This window comes from Gracilinanus agilis, chromosome 2, assembly GCF_016433145.1.
Source record: "Gracilinanus agilis isolate LMUSP501 chromosome 2, AgileGrace, whole genome shotgun sequence".
NCBI lineage: Eukaryota > Metazoa > Chordata > Mammalia > Didelphimorphia > Didelphidae > Gracilinanus > Gracilinanus agilis.
Genome location: NC_058131.1, coordinates 500,184,466 through 500,198,830, shown reverse-complemented (window position 1 = coordinate 500,198,830; position 14,365 = coordinate 500,184,466). Strand labels below are relative to the sequence as shown.

General features: G+C 34.6%; 1 protein-coding gene across 1 annotated transcript in view; it reads left to right on the top strand.

The window, feature by feature from the left end:
* KCNK10 (potassium two pore domain channel subfamily K member 10) overlaps nucleotides 1-14,365 on the top strand; it is a 190,885-nt gene that overhangs the window by 86,404 nt on the left and 90,116 nt on the right. The gene's annotated exons all lie outside the window — the stretch shown is intronic.

Here is a 14,365-nt window from a genome sequence, read left to right as displayed (position 1 = left end):
CCTTTCCTTTCCTTTCCTTTCCTTTCCTTTCCTTTCCTTTCCTTTCCTTTCCTTTCCTTTCCTTCTCTTTTGCTTAAGTACTGAGTACTTTTGAGGAAAACTACTTTGTGTTAAGGGTTAAAGTCTGAGAAGGCAAGTATACCTTCATCACCCACCTCCCATCCCCCAAACCCTTTCTTACCTTGCTCATTCACAGTGTGGCTTAGGAAATAGAAGGTTGGCCTTAACAAGATCCAGGTTCAAGTTCTGCCTCTGAGCGAGCCATTCAAACTCTCAGTGTCCCAGAAAAACTCTTTTTAAGTTGCAGAGCAGTAACTGATGTGCATGAGTAGAGGTAGTTCCTTTCTGGGAGCTCTCTGTATTGATGAAATCACAAATCTGGTGAAAAAATAAATGTTTTTCATATTAATTGTGCTATTATTTTAAAAATAAAATTCTATGTAAAAACCAATCATTATTTTTTGTTGGTATTATATTAATCATGTAGATTAACTGGAGGGGTATATTGGTTTTACTACATTGATCTGATCCATCTGTGGACCCTGAATGTCTCTTCAAGTAAGATTACTCTGTCAATACAATTTTATTGTTATCAGTTACCCATAAATATCATGTGTGTGTCTAGATAAATTAATTTCTATATATTTAATGTTTTCTCATTGTAGTAAAAGGATTTAAAAAAACCCTATGTTTTCTTGGTCTACATTGTCATATAACAATGTCTCCAGTGGAGTCCTCCTTCACTGCTTTATGGTGAATTGGAATTGACCCTGGGTTTTTGAAGAGCATTCCCAAAGAATACAAGATCTAATAGTGCTTGCCAAGTTAGAAAAGCTTTGAGTATAGGTCCATCAGTAGATTTGGTGTCTGATTCCAATGACCAGCCTAGCTAACTTAACATAGTTTCATCACCAAAAACCAATAAATATTTTGTTCACATCAAATCATAAAGATTGTTTGCGGGGCAGCTGGAGTGAGAGCCAGGCCTAGAGATGGGAGGTCCTAGGTTCAAACCCGGCCTCAGACACTTCCCAGTTGTGTGACCCTGGGCAAGTCACTTGACCCCCATTGCCCACCCTTACCAATCTTCCACCTATGAGACAATACACCAAAGTACAAGGGTTTAAAAAAAAATAAATAAAGATTGTTTGCTGAGTCAGAGTGAGTTGTAATTTGTGAATTATAGATATAAGAATGCAAGTTACTTTGTGGCTTATTTTTTATCTTCCAACTTTAATAAATTCACTTATTGGTTCAAATAACTTTATAGCTGAGATTATAATTTCTAGGTGTTTCATTATATAATTTGTGAATAGTAATATGTTCACCCTTTCACTTCTTATGTTAATTTACTTTCTTTTTACTTTATTAATATTACTGCTAGCATTTTTCATTTAGTGTAATTTTTAGCATTCTTTATAAAATGGAAGTGGTAAAATTAGGCTTTCATTGCATATCTATTTTTAATTTAAATATTTTAGCGTTACTTGATAGACTATGGCATTGACTTTTGGTTTGATTTAAATAAATCCTTATTGTTGTGTTCGGGAAAGCTCCTCTATTTCTCTTCTTTTTATCAATTTCCTCATAAATTAATCTTAGAACTTATAAAAAACTTTTCCTGAATCTATTGTTACTACTATATGATTATTTTTTTTGTATATATGTTGAATTATGCTGATAATCCTTCTGATCTTTAACATTCTTTTTATGTATATTATATAAATCTTAACTGTTTTTAAAGGTTTTTTTTCCTGTAGTCTATTAGGTAATATTTGCAATATCTTTGTATCTGCATTAATAAGGAAATTTATTTATAATTTTAAAAATCTTGTCTGTCATTTAAAAAATCATGGTTTACAATTTTCTATGCCATTTTTATTGACATTTATTTTAAAAATCTCATTTATTTCTGAATATAGCTCTTCTATCTTCTCTATAGTGAGCCTTCCCTTGTAATAAAATTTTAAAAGAAAGTCCCACAAATTGCAATACAGCAGAATTAACCAATATAGTTATAATTTCTGACAGCATATGAAATATTATACCCATAGTGCTTCACTTCATCTCTGAAACAAAGGGCAGAAGGTGAATTCTTTAACTCTTGTGGAGATAGTATTTGTAATTATAGTTATATAGCATTCAATTTCTGTTTATATCATCCCTACCATTTTCCTAGTTCTACTTACTTCACTCTGCATTAGTTTATCTGAGTCTTCAAATGCTTTTTTGAATTCTTTATATTTATCATTTCTTACATCACAGTAATGCCCATTACTTTCATGGACCACAATTTATTTAACTATTCCCTAGTCAGTGGGCACCTTATACTGTTTTCAGTTCTTTCCTGGCATGAAAAAATGCAATTATGAACAATTAAGGGTATGTAAGATTTTTTTCCACTTCAGATATCTTTGTGATTTATATATCTTATCAACACTTCTCTTTCCATCTTTAGCAATTTGTAGCAGTCTTTCATGTGGTTTTTTAATTGAATGAAATATTTTTCTTTTGAGAACTATTTGCTTATATCCTTTGACTTCTTAGCCTCTGGAGAATGGCTCTCAAAGACTGTATTTTCTTCCAAATAAAATACAAAGTCTTATAATTCATAACATTATAGCTTTTACATACCTTTCCTATTATTTTGTTCTACTATTCCCTTTTATTCCAGTCAAATAAGTCTATTCATTGTTCTTCAATTTTGTCCTGTAATTTTATACCTTTGAATATATTGTCCTGAATATTTGAAGTCATCCTCCTTCCACAGTTCCACCATTCTTCATGGACAGTTTTAGGTGCCTCCTCCAATATCAAGTCTTGTATGATCCTCTTCCTATCAAATGATCTCTCTTTTCTTGAATGTCTCATTCTACTCTGTTATGCTGGGTTTTTTTGGTAGTTATTTTTGTATTGGTCTTATACCCTTATCTAATTTCTTTCTCTGAGCCTGATTAATTTAACTTCTCTTTTTATATTTTTGCAACTAATAATCCATTTCATTATTTCATTTAAGTTCTTTGATGATACATCAAATTGTGTACAATATTCCCTGAGGATATTCTTAATTTACTTTGTATTTTCTGTGATCTTCTTTTTCCTTTCTGATTTTGGCAGTTTAAAATTTGCTAATGGTTTGTCAGTTTCTTTGGTCTTTTTGAAAAACCAGTCCTTTGTTTTGTTTAATAATTCAACTGTCTTCATAGTGTAGCTCTACCCCATGTTTCCAGCCTTATCTCCTATTATTGTTCCTCATTCCTTATATTATAGTCAAATAATACTATACACAGTTCTCTAATTTTATCCTGTTCTTTCATGGCCCAGGAAGCAGGTGCTTAATTATTGAATCAAGATGAATGAACAAAAAGTATGTTTGGTAAACCATCAAATTTATTTATTGATAGGATTTATTTCTTTTTAATATTTTACACCAGATTTCCATATTCATTTGTCACCTCTCATTTTCTGTGTTTCTTTGGGTTATTATTTTTAAAAATATCTTTAGTAATGGACAGTTCCTTTAGCCTCTTTCCCCCTGTCATTAATATAGACACTCAGCACTATAAATTTCGTTTTGTGAACTTCTTTAGCTGCATCCCATATATCCTGATTTTGTTATTGTTGTTTATTCACTTTTCAGTTGTGTCCAATTCTTCATGATCCCATTTGAGGTTATCTTGGCAAAAATATTAGAAAAGTTTGCCATTTCTTTCTCCAGATTATTTTATAGACGAGGTATCTGAAGCCAGTAGGGCTGATGAACTAGTCTAATGTCACACAGCTAGTGTCTGAGAATGGATTTGAACTTAGGTCTTCTTTACTTCAGGCCCTGAAGTCTATCCTCAGCCACCTAGCTACCCATATGTTCTGATATTGATATGTTATTAGTCTTATGCTCGTCTTTTAACTATTCTTCTTTAAAATAATCAAATTTTATTTCTCACATGATTTTGATCATCAGACAATCGGTTTTCTGTGCTATTGCATCTATCAGAGAATCTTTTTTGATTTTAGTAGATATATGGAGGATGACTTACTGAGGGAGAGCCTTCAAAGCTCCATTTTGCTCTGCTGAGAATAGATAAAAATCCACAAAAATAAACATTATAATATCTGCATTCTTTATACTTTTCAGTTCATTGTATCATTATAAAGATATGGTATAAAAAGTAGTTAATGAAAGCCTGATTCTTGCCTTTCCATACTTTCAACAAAGATATCCTTCATGCCTGTATAAATTGTTCCCATAAAGATTTTGTAGAGATGAGAACACAAGTGTACGGGGTATAAGCTCTCTGTGAGTCAGCATTGTCATGAAAGGTATCCCAAACAAGGAGCTCTATAGTTGGTGAATTCATCGATGGTGCAGTTCCTCAGCTTCTCCTGAGGTGCCATTTTGTCAGTTGAATTAAACCCATCTTAACAATTAAATAAAATCAATACTGCAAGTAAAGGATGGGAGAGACATAGATAGCAGTTTATCTGAAAAAGATTTGGGGTTTTTGTGTACTTCAAGCTTAAAATGAGTCAGCAGTATGATATGGCAGCCAAAAAAAGCTGTTGCCATTTGAGACTGCATTAAGAGAGGGATTCTTGCTTCCAAGAATAAGGAGGTGATAGTCTCTGTATTTTACCCCAATCAGACCACATTTGGATTATCATGTTCATTCCTGTGTGCAACAGTTGAATACTAATAAGCTGGAGAACATCCAGAAGATGTCATCTAGCATGAGGACCTTTGAGTTGATGCCATATGAGGATAACTGAAGAAACTGGAAATTTTAGCCTGGAGAAGAGAAGATGGAAGCGCAAATGGGAACACTGTGTTGAAATATTAGAAGGGCTTCCTTGTGGAAGAAGAATTAGATTTATTTTGTTTAGTTTCAGATGATTGGACCAGGGACTCTATGTAGAAGTTACAAAAAAGGTAGATTTAGGCTTGATATCATGAAAACCTTCTTAATTATTAGTCCAAAAGCAGAATGGACTACATATGAAGTAGTGAGTTCCCTCTCAATGGAGGTCTCTAGTCCATTTGTTGAGTATGTTTTAGAGAGAATTCATTTTGAGTATAGGTTGGAATAAATAGCCACTGAGGCCCTTCTGAACTGCAACATTTTGAGATTTCATGATTTTGTGACTGGAATTTTTTCTTTGAGACTCAAGACCATTAAAAAGAGATTGACTTGACAATACATACAAGAAGATCCAAATGGATAAATATTGTGGGATTATATAATATAGTTGAACAGGCAACCCACAGAATTAGTCTATCAGTACATATATTTTTTGTTTTGCTAGAGAAGAAAATAGCAAATGACTCTAATATCTTTGCCAAGGATTCTCCAAATGGGATCACGAAGAGACAGAAAAAAGACTGAAAAATGACTGAATAATAACATATTTTGACAGGTATTATAATAGGACAGTAAGTTGGGTCTAGAATTTAGCAAGACAAAGAGAATATGCTCTTTTCAATTACATTCAATTCAGCAAGCATTTATTTAAGACTTTCTATATGTTAGATACTGTGCTATGTGCTAGGAAAATAGACAGGAACAAAATAATAATCCCTGTCCTCAAGGAGTTTACATTCTGGTTTGCACTGATGCAGAGGTTTTAACTGTCCAGCTCTCTCTCTCTCTCTCTCTCTCTCTCTCTCTCTCTCTCTCACACACACACACACACACACACACACACACTCACACACACACATTCATGTAACAACTTAACACTAAAAACCCTAACTAATATATTTGCAAATCACAAATACCAAAATCTTCTAAGAATAAAAATTTTGTAGATCAAAAGGACCATAGGGAAACAAGGGTAGAAAATCAATAGGTTGCAGCATATTGCTAAAAATGATTAGTGCACAAAAATGGAGTAAAGAATATTGTCAGGGGATTTATAGTTAGATCAGAGGATCATTAGTTATGGAGTGAGAATGAGAGCTAACAGATGTTATGCAGTAGCCACGGAATGTTAAAAGTACTCAGCTGATGCACTAGGAAGATCTACTATAGTTGGATGAATGAAAAATACCTGAACAGGAATTGGATGGGATGAGAATGAGTGGTCTGCCCTATTGGTGGGAGCACTCACTTTATGAGAGCACAACTCCATTGAAGTATTCAACTCAATTGTTATTTGATAGATAGTTCGCAGATTTTATAAACCTAATGTATTTAGTTCATATTATTTTTCCTAGTTTTACTGCATTCATTCTACATAGAGTGTTTATAATTTATGCCTTAAAATTTTTTACTATTAACAAATAAATGACACGTTTTTGTGAGTGAAGTATAGAATTTATATATTTGTAAACTTGTGGGTTTTTTTTTTCAAACTGGGTAGGGAGAAAAATGTGGGTTCTTAGCTGTGTTTATTATTCAAAGAATTTTTAATTTAGGGTAATAGGATTAAGCACTGAGAAACTCAGAAAACAGTTATAACTAAAATGAGGCAGAGGAAGTACATACAACATATTTTATTCATAATTTAATAAAACTGGGAAATAGACTTAAAATAAATTTAATCTTTTCTTCCTCCTTACCTCCAATTTTGTTTCTTATGAAAGTCTGTGTTCTTAGGAATCTCTGAGATCGGGTCTAGATGGCACTACCAGAATTGTCAGTTAATTTAATTAAACAGTTGATCTGGCTTACTGCTTTTCCTGTACCCTGTACCCTGAGTAATAAGTAAGATGAGGTAGGAAATTGTGAGTATTTGATATTATTTCCTTTCTTATTCCTCAATAAGCTCTTCATTTGTGTATTTTAGCCTATTCATTAACATGGGTTGGAGACAGACCAAATGTATTAGTCTTCTGAGAGGGAAAGAAAGAAAAACAGAGATTGATAATAGAGTTTTCTTCATTTAAGATAAAGGCTTTTCCAGCCTTATTTTATAGTATTTCCCTTTCTGAACACCTCATATCTAGCCATGCTGCATTATAATGTTTCCTTATTTCATCCTGTCCTCTTATTATGTCTCTATATATTTTCATATGTCATCCTTCATATCCCTAACATTCTCTTTTTACAAGAAAATTGACATTTTCTTATAGCATTTAAGCTATCTCCTTTCCCTATGTCATATTTTATCTTGTAGCATATTTATTTATTAGAGTTAGTATGAAGTAGTGAATGGAGAATTGGCTTTGAAGCCAAGAAGGCTTGAGTTCAAGTCCTGCCTCTGATACATACTGGAAATGTGACTCCTGAGGAAGTCATTTAACCTTTAAGTGCTCTTGGAAACTCTCTAAGACTATCTGTTTCATAGAGGATGCCAATTTCCATTGGTAGTAGGAGTTTCCTTACGTGGGAGTTCTCTCTGCCAGTTGAAATGACAGGTCCAGTCCCTATGCCTATCCTATTATATTAGAATAAAGGATGTGGCTTTAGAATTAGAAGACTTGATTTCATATCTTGCCTTTACTTCTTCCTGTGCTGGTAACCTTGGGAAAATCACCTCTCCCTCTCTCAGTCTTAGTTTCTTCATTTGTTAAATATTTGACTAGATGCTTCCTATCTCTATCAGATCTAAATCCATAATCCATTTTATTTTCCTTGTTAGACTATAAACTTTTTGAGGGCAGCACTAAGTAGCTTTTAATCTTCATATCCACAAGTCTAGTTAAGCATCTTACACAAAGAATTAATTTGGATTGTGTTGAATTGACCACCATTACCAAACACATGTTATCTTAGCCTAGAATTTTTATTAGCCCCATGGAGCCCTGAAGAGCTTTATCTTGTCAGCTGTGAATTATTTGTAGCCAAAATAATGTTGAAACAAAGCTAATGAAAAGCTATTTGTGGTCAATAAATTAATATTTAGCTTCCTATGCATGCTGTGGTCTTCTGTCCTCACTTAAGTCCTTTACCCACGACTATATAGTTAGGCAAGTTACATCAAGGAGACCCAGAGATCCATAGGAAATTATGAATCCATGGGCAGTATCTTTTGATCTTGTAATGGCATTTCTAAATTGTGGTGAACATGGCTCACCAATTATCTTTTTCCACCTCAAAGAGATTGCTGTGTTCTTCCTCTCCATTAATGGTAAAGAGCCTTTCTCACTTTTAGCACATTGCTGAAACCACAAACCAAAAAAAATAATACTTGAATCATAAATTATGAATTCCCAAGAGTGCTCTAGAATAAGTACACTCTGGGCCTCATGCTCTAATCTCATTGACAAAATGAAATCCTTGCCTTTTGTCCCTGGAGTAAAACCTATTAAGGCACTTTCCTGTGGTGTGAACAGCTTTGATTGTTCAGTCAACCTGATGCCAACTTACCACCGGATGGAACCTTCTTTTCTTTTAGAGAGTAATAGTGAAACAGAAATAAATTACCTCACAGGATACACAGATCAGAGAAGAAAAGCCTGAGACAGTTCATGTTCCCCTGGGCATCATGATTCATCCCAGCATAACAGAAACACTTTAGGGCCATCTTTGAATATGCGGAACTGTGCTGCATGGTGTACTAGGATTGTCTTATTGCTCTATGGAATTGTTTAATTCCCTTTGGCCCCAGAAGTGAAGAATTATTTCTTCCCCACTTTGTCATTTTCAGATGAACTAGAGAAATGCTTCACTCAATGTGGGTCCAAGCTTCTTTTTGTTAACTTTTAGAACAAGTGGAATAAACTAGGAAGTTGGAAGGTAACATTTTAAAGCATTGTTGCTCTACAACAGGCTGGACCTACCTATTAGTGGTGTAAGAGTGTGCGTGCTGTGATTGCCCATATAGAATATATGTGTCTACATAGATCTTTCTAATTGTACTTCTCAGGGAGGCATGAATCAATATATCTAGAATCTTTTCTGCTCACTCTTCATTAAGTATGACTTTTGTTCTTATCAGAAGAGAAGTCATGAGATTGGAAACAGAGGCAACCACTTTTTTCTACTAAGAGAATGAGTTCCAGAATATAATTTTATCTATCTACTTTTCTAAATATTGTTAGTCTAGGAGAAATAATTTTTAAATTCAAACCAAACTCCTGAAAGCTATTCCTTAAAAGGGAAAGAGGACCCCAAGCTATATATCCACGTCTTGACTCCCTTCCCAGTTCTGCAATCAACACACAGAAAATAGCAAATACGCTTATTTATTCAAGTCAGAAATTAATATTGATCTTCCTAAACATGCTGTGGTCTTCTGTTCCTCCAAACAGAAATCAGAGAAGGTATACAGAGGAGATTATATATCAGACAATACACAAAGTGAATCAACCTTCCCATTAGGAGCATTTCATTCAAAAGGAAATTCCTTTAAGACTTAGTGTAGTAAGATAGGGATAGGAGCCATGATTGAAGTTTCAGTTCCTGTAGATCAGCATTGGCAAAGATGTGGCAAGTGTGCAGAGCTGCCACTTGGGGAGCTGCTCTGTCCCCCCTCCTCCTAGCACCTGAGGACATTTTTTGCATCCCCCCCAATCCCTCTGTCCAGCCAATCAAAGCAAGCACTTTCTCCCTCAACTCTCTCCCAGAGAGCTTGAATTTGCCCTCTGGGCACTGGAACTCAGAAAAGAACCCAACTAGGCTTAAATGTTGTCTTTTTTCCAAAGTCTTTCTCTCCCTTAAGTGATCTGAATAGAGTCTGTAATTACATGCCTTCTTGAAACTGGGAGCCAGAAGACTAGGACCTCTCTTCCAAACTCTCACCACCTCCACCTGCAATTACAGGTGCAAAACATTGAATAGTCAGTCTCAACCAATGAGGTCGTTTACATTTTAGGAGGAGGTTACACTAGACTTATCTTACTCTATGAATGAAATACTGCTATACAACAGAAAAAAACCTCTGTTACTGGACTGAAGAGAGGCTAAGGTTGGAAGCCTGCCTATACATAAGCTCCTTTTTCTCTTATTTTATTTTAAAGTGCTGTGAAATCCTCTTCCACCCAGTCTTTCTTTCCTTCAATCTCTGACAAAAGAGCAACCCTTCTTGCCAAGAGCAACCCTTGGGTATCTGTGTTTCATCCCATCTCTTCTATTATTCTCTAGAAGGTTATATCCTTAACCATTGCCTTCCCCTCTTCTGCCAGAATCTTTAACCTCTGCCTGTCAACATGTTCCTTCTCTGTTGCCTTCAATCATGCTCAAGACTCTTAATCCTTAAAAAAAAAGTGCTTAACTAGATCTTCTCATTCTTGCACACAGTATTCATCCAGTCTTTCTTCCCTTTCTTGGCTAAATCTCCTATACTTCATCTCTTACTCACTTTTTTAACCCTTTGCAATCTAGCTTTCAGCTTTGTTCAACCAAAGCTACTCTCTTCAAAGTTACAAATTATTTAATCGCCAAATCTAATTGGCTTTTCTTAATTTCAAGCCTTCATAACCTATCTGCTGCATTTGATACTATCGATCAACCTCTCTACTCCCAGGAATTTTAATTGTACTGTGTTTTACTATATGCATTCATTTGCTAAGCCACACACATATGCATATGTATATGCATGTACATATGCATATCTATATCTATCTATCTATGCACATTAGACACTGGATTATAGAATCATAGATTTAGAGCTGGAAGGAGGCTTAGGGTTCATTTAGTCCAATGCCCTCATTTTACAAATGAAGAAAAAGAATCCCATAGAGGTTAAGTGAGTTTCCCAAGGTCATACATGATAGAGAAAATACACAAATGCAGTTTCATGGATTCCAAATCGAGTATTCTTTTCTTTATATCATGATGCCTTTCCTTCAGAGTTTTATGAATTGAATATTTTTAATTTTGATATTTTTAAAAGAACCCTGTAAAGGGATATTATGTTAATATCTTTTTTCTCACTTTCAATTTTTTTTTATTTACATGGAAACAATTTTTAAATAATTGCTTTCTGACTTTTTTGCTATTCAAATTCTCTCTCTCCCACCTTTCTATCCTTCCTTTCCAATAAGGTAAAGAGTCTGATATAGGTTATTCCAGTGTTGTCATGAAATTTCTAGATTCCTCATGTTGTAAAAGAAGACATATATTGCACATATAAGACAAAATTTATGAAGGAAATGAGGCAAGAAGTGATATGGTTTGATCTGTATCCACAGTCCAACAGTTCCTTTATGGCTGTGGATAGTATTTTTCATCATGAGTCCCTTGGGGTTGTCTTGGATCCTTGATTTGCTAATAATAGTTTAGTTCCTCACAGTTGATCATTGCACAATTTATCTGTTACTGAATATGATTTGTCCCGGTTCTGCTTATATACTTTTCTATCAGTTCATATGTCTTTCCATGTTTTTCTGAAATCATCTTATTCATCTTTTCTTATGGTACAATGATATTCCCTTGTACCATAACTTGTTCAACCATTCCCCAACTGATGGGCATCCCTTTAGTTTACAATTTTTTTTGACACTGCATAGAGAACTGCTATAAATATTTTTTTCGCATGTAGGTCCTTTCCCTTTATCTATGGTCTCATTGGGATACAGACATAGTAGTGGTATTTCTGGGTCAAAGGGTATTCCCAGTTTTATAACTCTTTGGATATAATACCAGATTGCTCTCAGAAATGGTTGGATCAGTTAACAGTTCCACATCCCTACCAACATTTGTCATTTTTCCTTTTTATTATTTTAGCCAATCTGATACATGATTTTCTACTTAAATAATAAGTGTGGTAGTCCACATGAATAAGTGATCTTTGCCAATAAGTCAACCTTTGTACTGTGTGCCAGGCATTGGGCTAGTAGACTGATTTAAGCTGTACTTTGTAGATGAATCATCCTTATCAGTAAAGATAGCTTATAAATTGCACAAGAAAATCACAAAATGATGCAGTTTAAAATAGTTGGATGCTGAACTCCAGGAAGTCAGGATTTATGTTATTTTGGGTGGCAGGTTATGTTCTTTTGTAATGTTTCACACATTTTTAAAAGCAGGAAGCAAATGGAAAAGCGAATTAACCATGATAGTTAAAAAAAACCAAAACCATTCAGTCAATTGGCTGGCTGTTTCCAAACATCTGGACATTTAGTGTCACATAAACAAAATATACAAAGTATTGAAATTTTCCATTTTAACCTAGATTTGCACCACCCAGACATAACTACCATACATAGTTTTAACTGTTAATACTATGGAACCAAAAATACATTTCATCAACATTTGGTTACTTGTTACTTTCCCTATATAGATTTTTCTCAGTTATGCTCAGTGGATACATCATTTCTCCTCCTATCCAAGTCTCCCTTTTCTCTAATTATTTAATTGTTTTCCCTTTCCTTTTCTCAGTTTTCCCTTCCATCCTTCTTTTTTCTTTCCCAAAGTCCTTGATGGAAAACTTTCCTTTTAGGAATTTCAGCTTAATTAGGTGAAAGTTCATCTTTCTAGTTCCTCAGCCATTCATTTTCTATCTACTTTTAACTCATGGGTAGTTAAGTCTTTCCCTTTATTTTTTTATTTGTATGGGTTTTGCTCCCCACCAAACCCATGAATTTCCATGTGTTAAAAAATATTTACTGAGGGGGCAACTGGGTAGCTCAGTGGATTGAGAGCCAGGCCTAGAGACAGGAGGTCCTAGGTTCAAATCCAACCTCAGACACTTCCCAGCTGTGTGACCCTGGGCAAGTCACTTAATCCCCATTGCCCACCCTTACCACTCTTCCACCTATGAGCCAATACACAGAAGTTAAGGGTTAAAAAAATAAAAAAAAAATTACTGAGCACTTAAAAAAATAAACAAGCAGATTTTTAGTTCCATTGCTACAGAGAACTTCCAGTGAGGAAATTTCTTAACTTATGCAAATTTGCAACTACTCTACAATTAATAATCCTAGAGAGTTACTTGCGGGGCACTGAGAGGTTATGTGTCAGATTTCAGACTTGATCCCCAGTCTTCCAAGTGAGTGAGGTGAATAGTCATGGAGTTGATGGCAGCAAGACTTGAGTTCAAATCCTTCATCAGATACTTGCCGGCTGTGTAACCTTGGACAAATCACTTAATCCCACTCTGCCTCAGTTTCATCATCTGCAAAATAGGGATAATAATAGCATCTGTATTTCCTAAAGTTGTTGTGAAGATCAAATGAGAATATTTGTAAAGAGCTTTTAGATTTTAAAGTGTCATACAAGTGCTGGTTATTATTATTTCAGACTCTATGATCAGTTTTCTACTCACTGTGTTTCACTGCCTCTCTATTCATTACTTGCTATAATAATAATAATAGACTCATAAAGTTTATAGTTTGTAAAGTATTTTATATGCATTATCTCATTTGATCCTCATGACTGCCTGAATAAGGTTGTTAACTCTCAGTGTTATTATCTTAATAATTTGAACAATAATTAACACTATCATTCTTGTAAAGAACAAAGAACTTGTCACCCAACTTTCATTTTTCACCATTCACCATCTCTGTGACTTCCTTGCTCAAATCATTGCACTTTAGTGCATAACTCCACTATACCAATTGTCTTTCCCTACCAGATTATAAATTCTTTGAGGACAGAGATTTTCTTGTCTTTTTATTTTTTAAACTCTTATCTTCTGTTTTAGAATCAATATTGGATTTTGGTTCCAAGGTAGAAGAGTAGTAGGACTAGCAGCAATGTAAGGATCCAGAGCAACGCTGAGGGACTTATGAGAAAGAAAACTAGCCACATCCAGAGGAAGAACTGTGGGAGTAGAAACACAGAAGAAAAACAACTGCTTGAACACATGGGCTGTTGGGGATATTATTGGGGATGTAGACAGTAAACGATAACTCTAGTCCAACTATCAATAATATGGAATTAGGTCTTGACCAATGATACATTTAAAACCCAGTAGAATTGTATTTCAGCTAAGGGGGTTTAGGGGAGTTTGGGGGAGAGGGAAAGATCATGAAATATGTAACTAGGGGAAAATATTCAAAATAAAAATTAAAAAGAGAAAAATAGAAAAAAAAGAAGAGTAGTAGGGTTAGACAAATGACTTGGCCAAGGTCACATAGTTAGGAAGTTTGAGGCCAGATTGGAACCTAGGACTTCCCATCTCTAGGCCTGGCTCTCACTCTATTGAGCCACCTAGCTATTCCTGAACTTTTTGTTTTTATATTACCATCCCTCAGTACAGAGCCTGGCACAAAGCAGTAAATTCTTTTAAATTCATGTATTCATTTATTCATTCATTCCACACTTTGCTGTATACTCTGGGGATGCAAAAAAAAAAGTGAGACGTAGTCCCTATTCTCAAAACACTTATATCTTGTTGGTACTACATTAGTGATTGAAGGACCTTAGAGATCATTTACTTCAATGTCCACAGTTTACAGATTAGGATGTTGAGTCCCAAATTAACACATAAAATAATTAGAAAACAACATAAAATAATTAGGAAACAATAATAGATGCTAAAA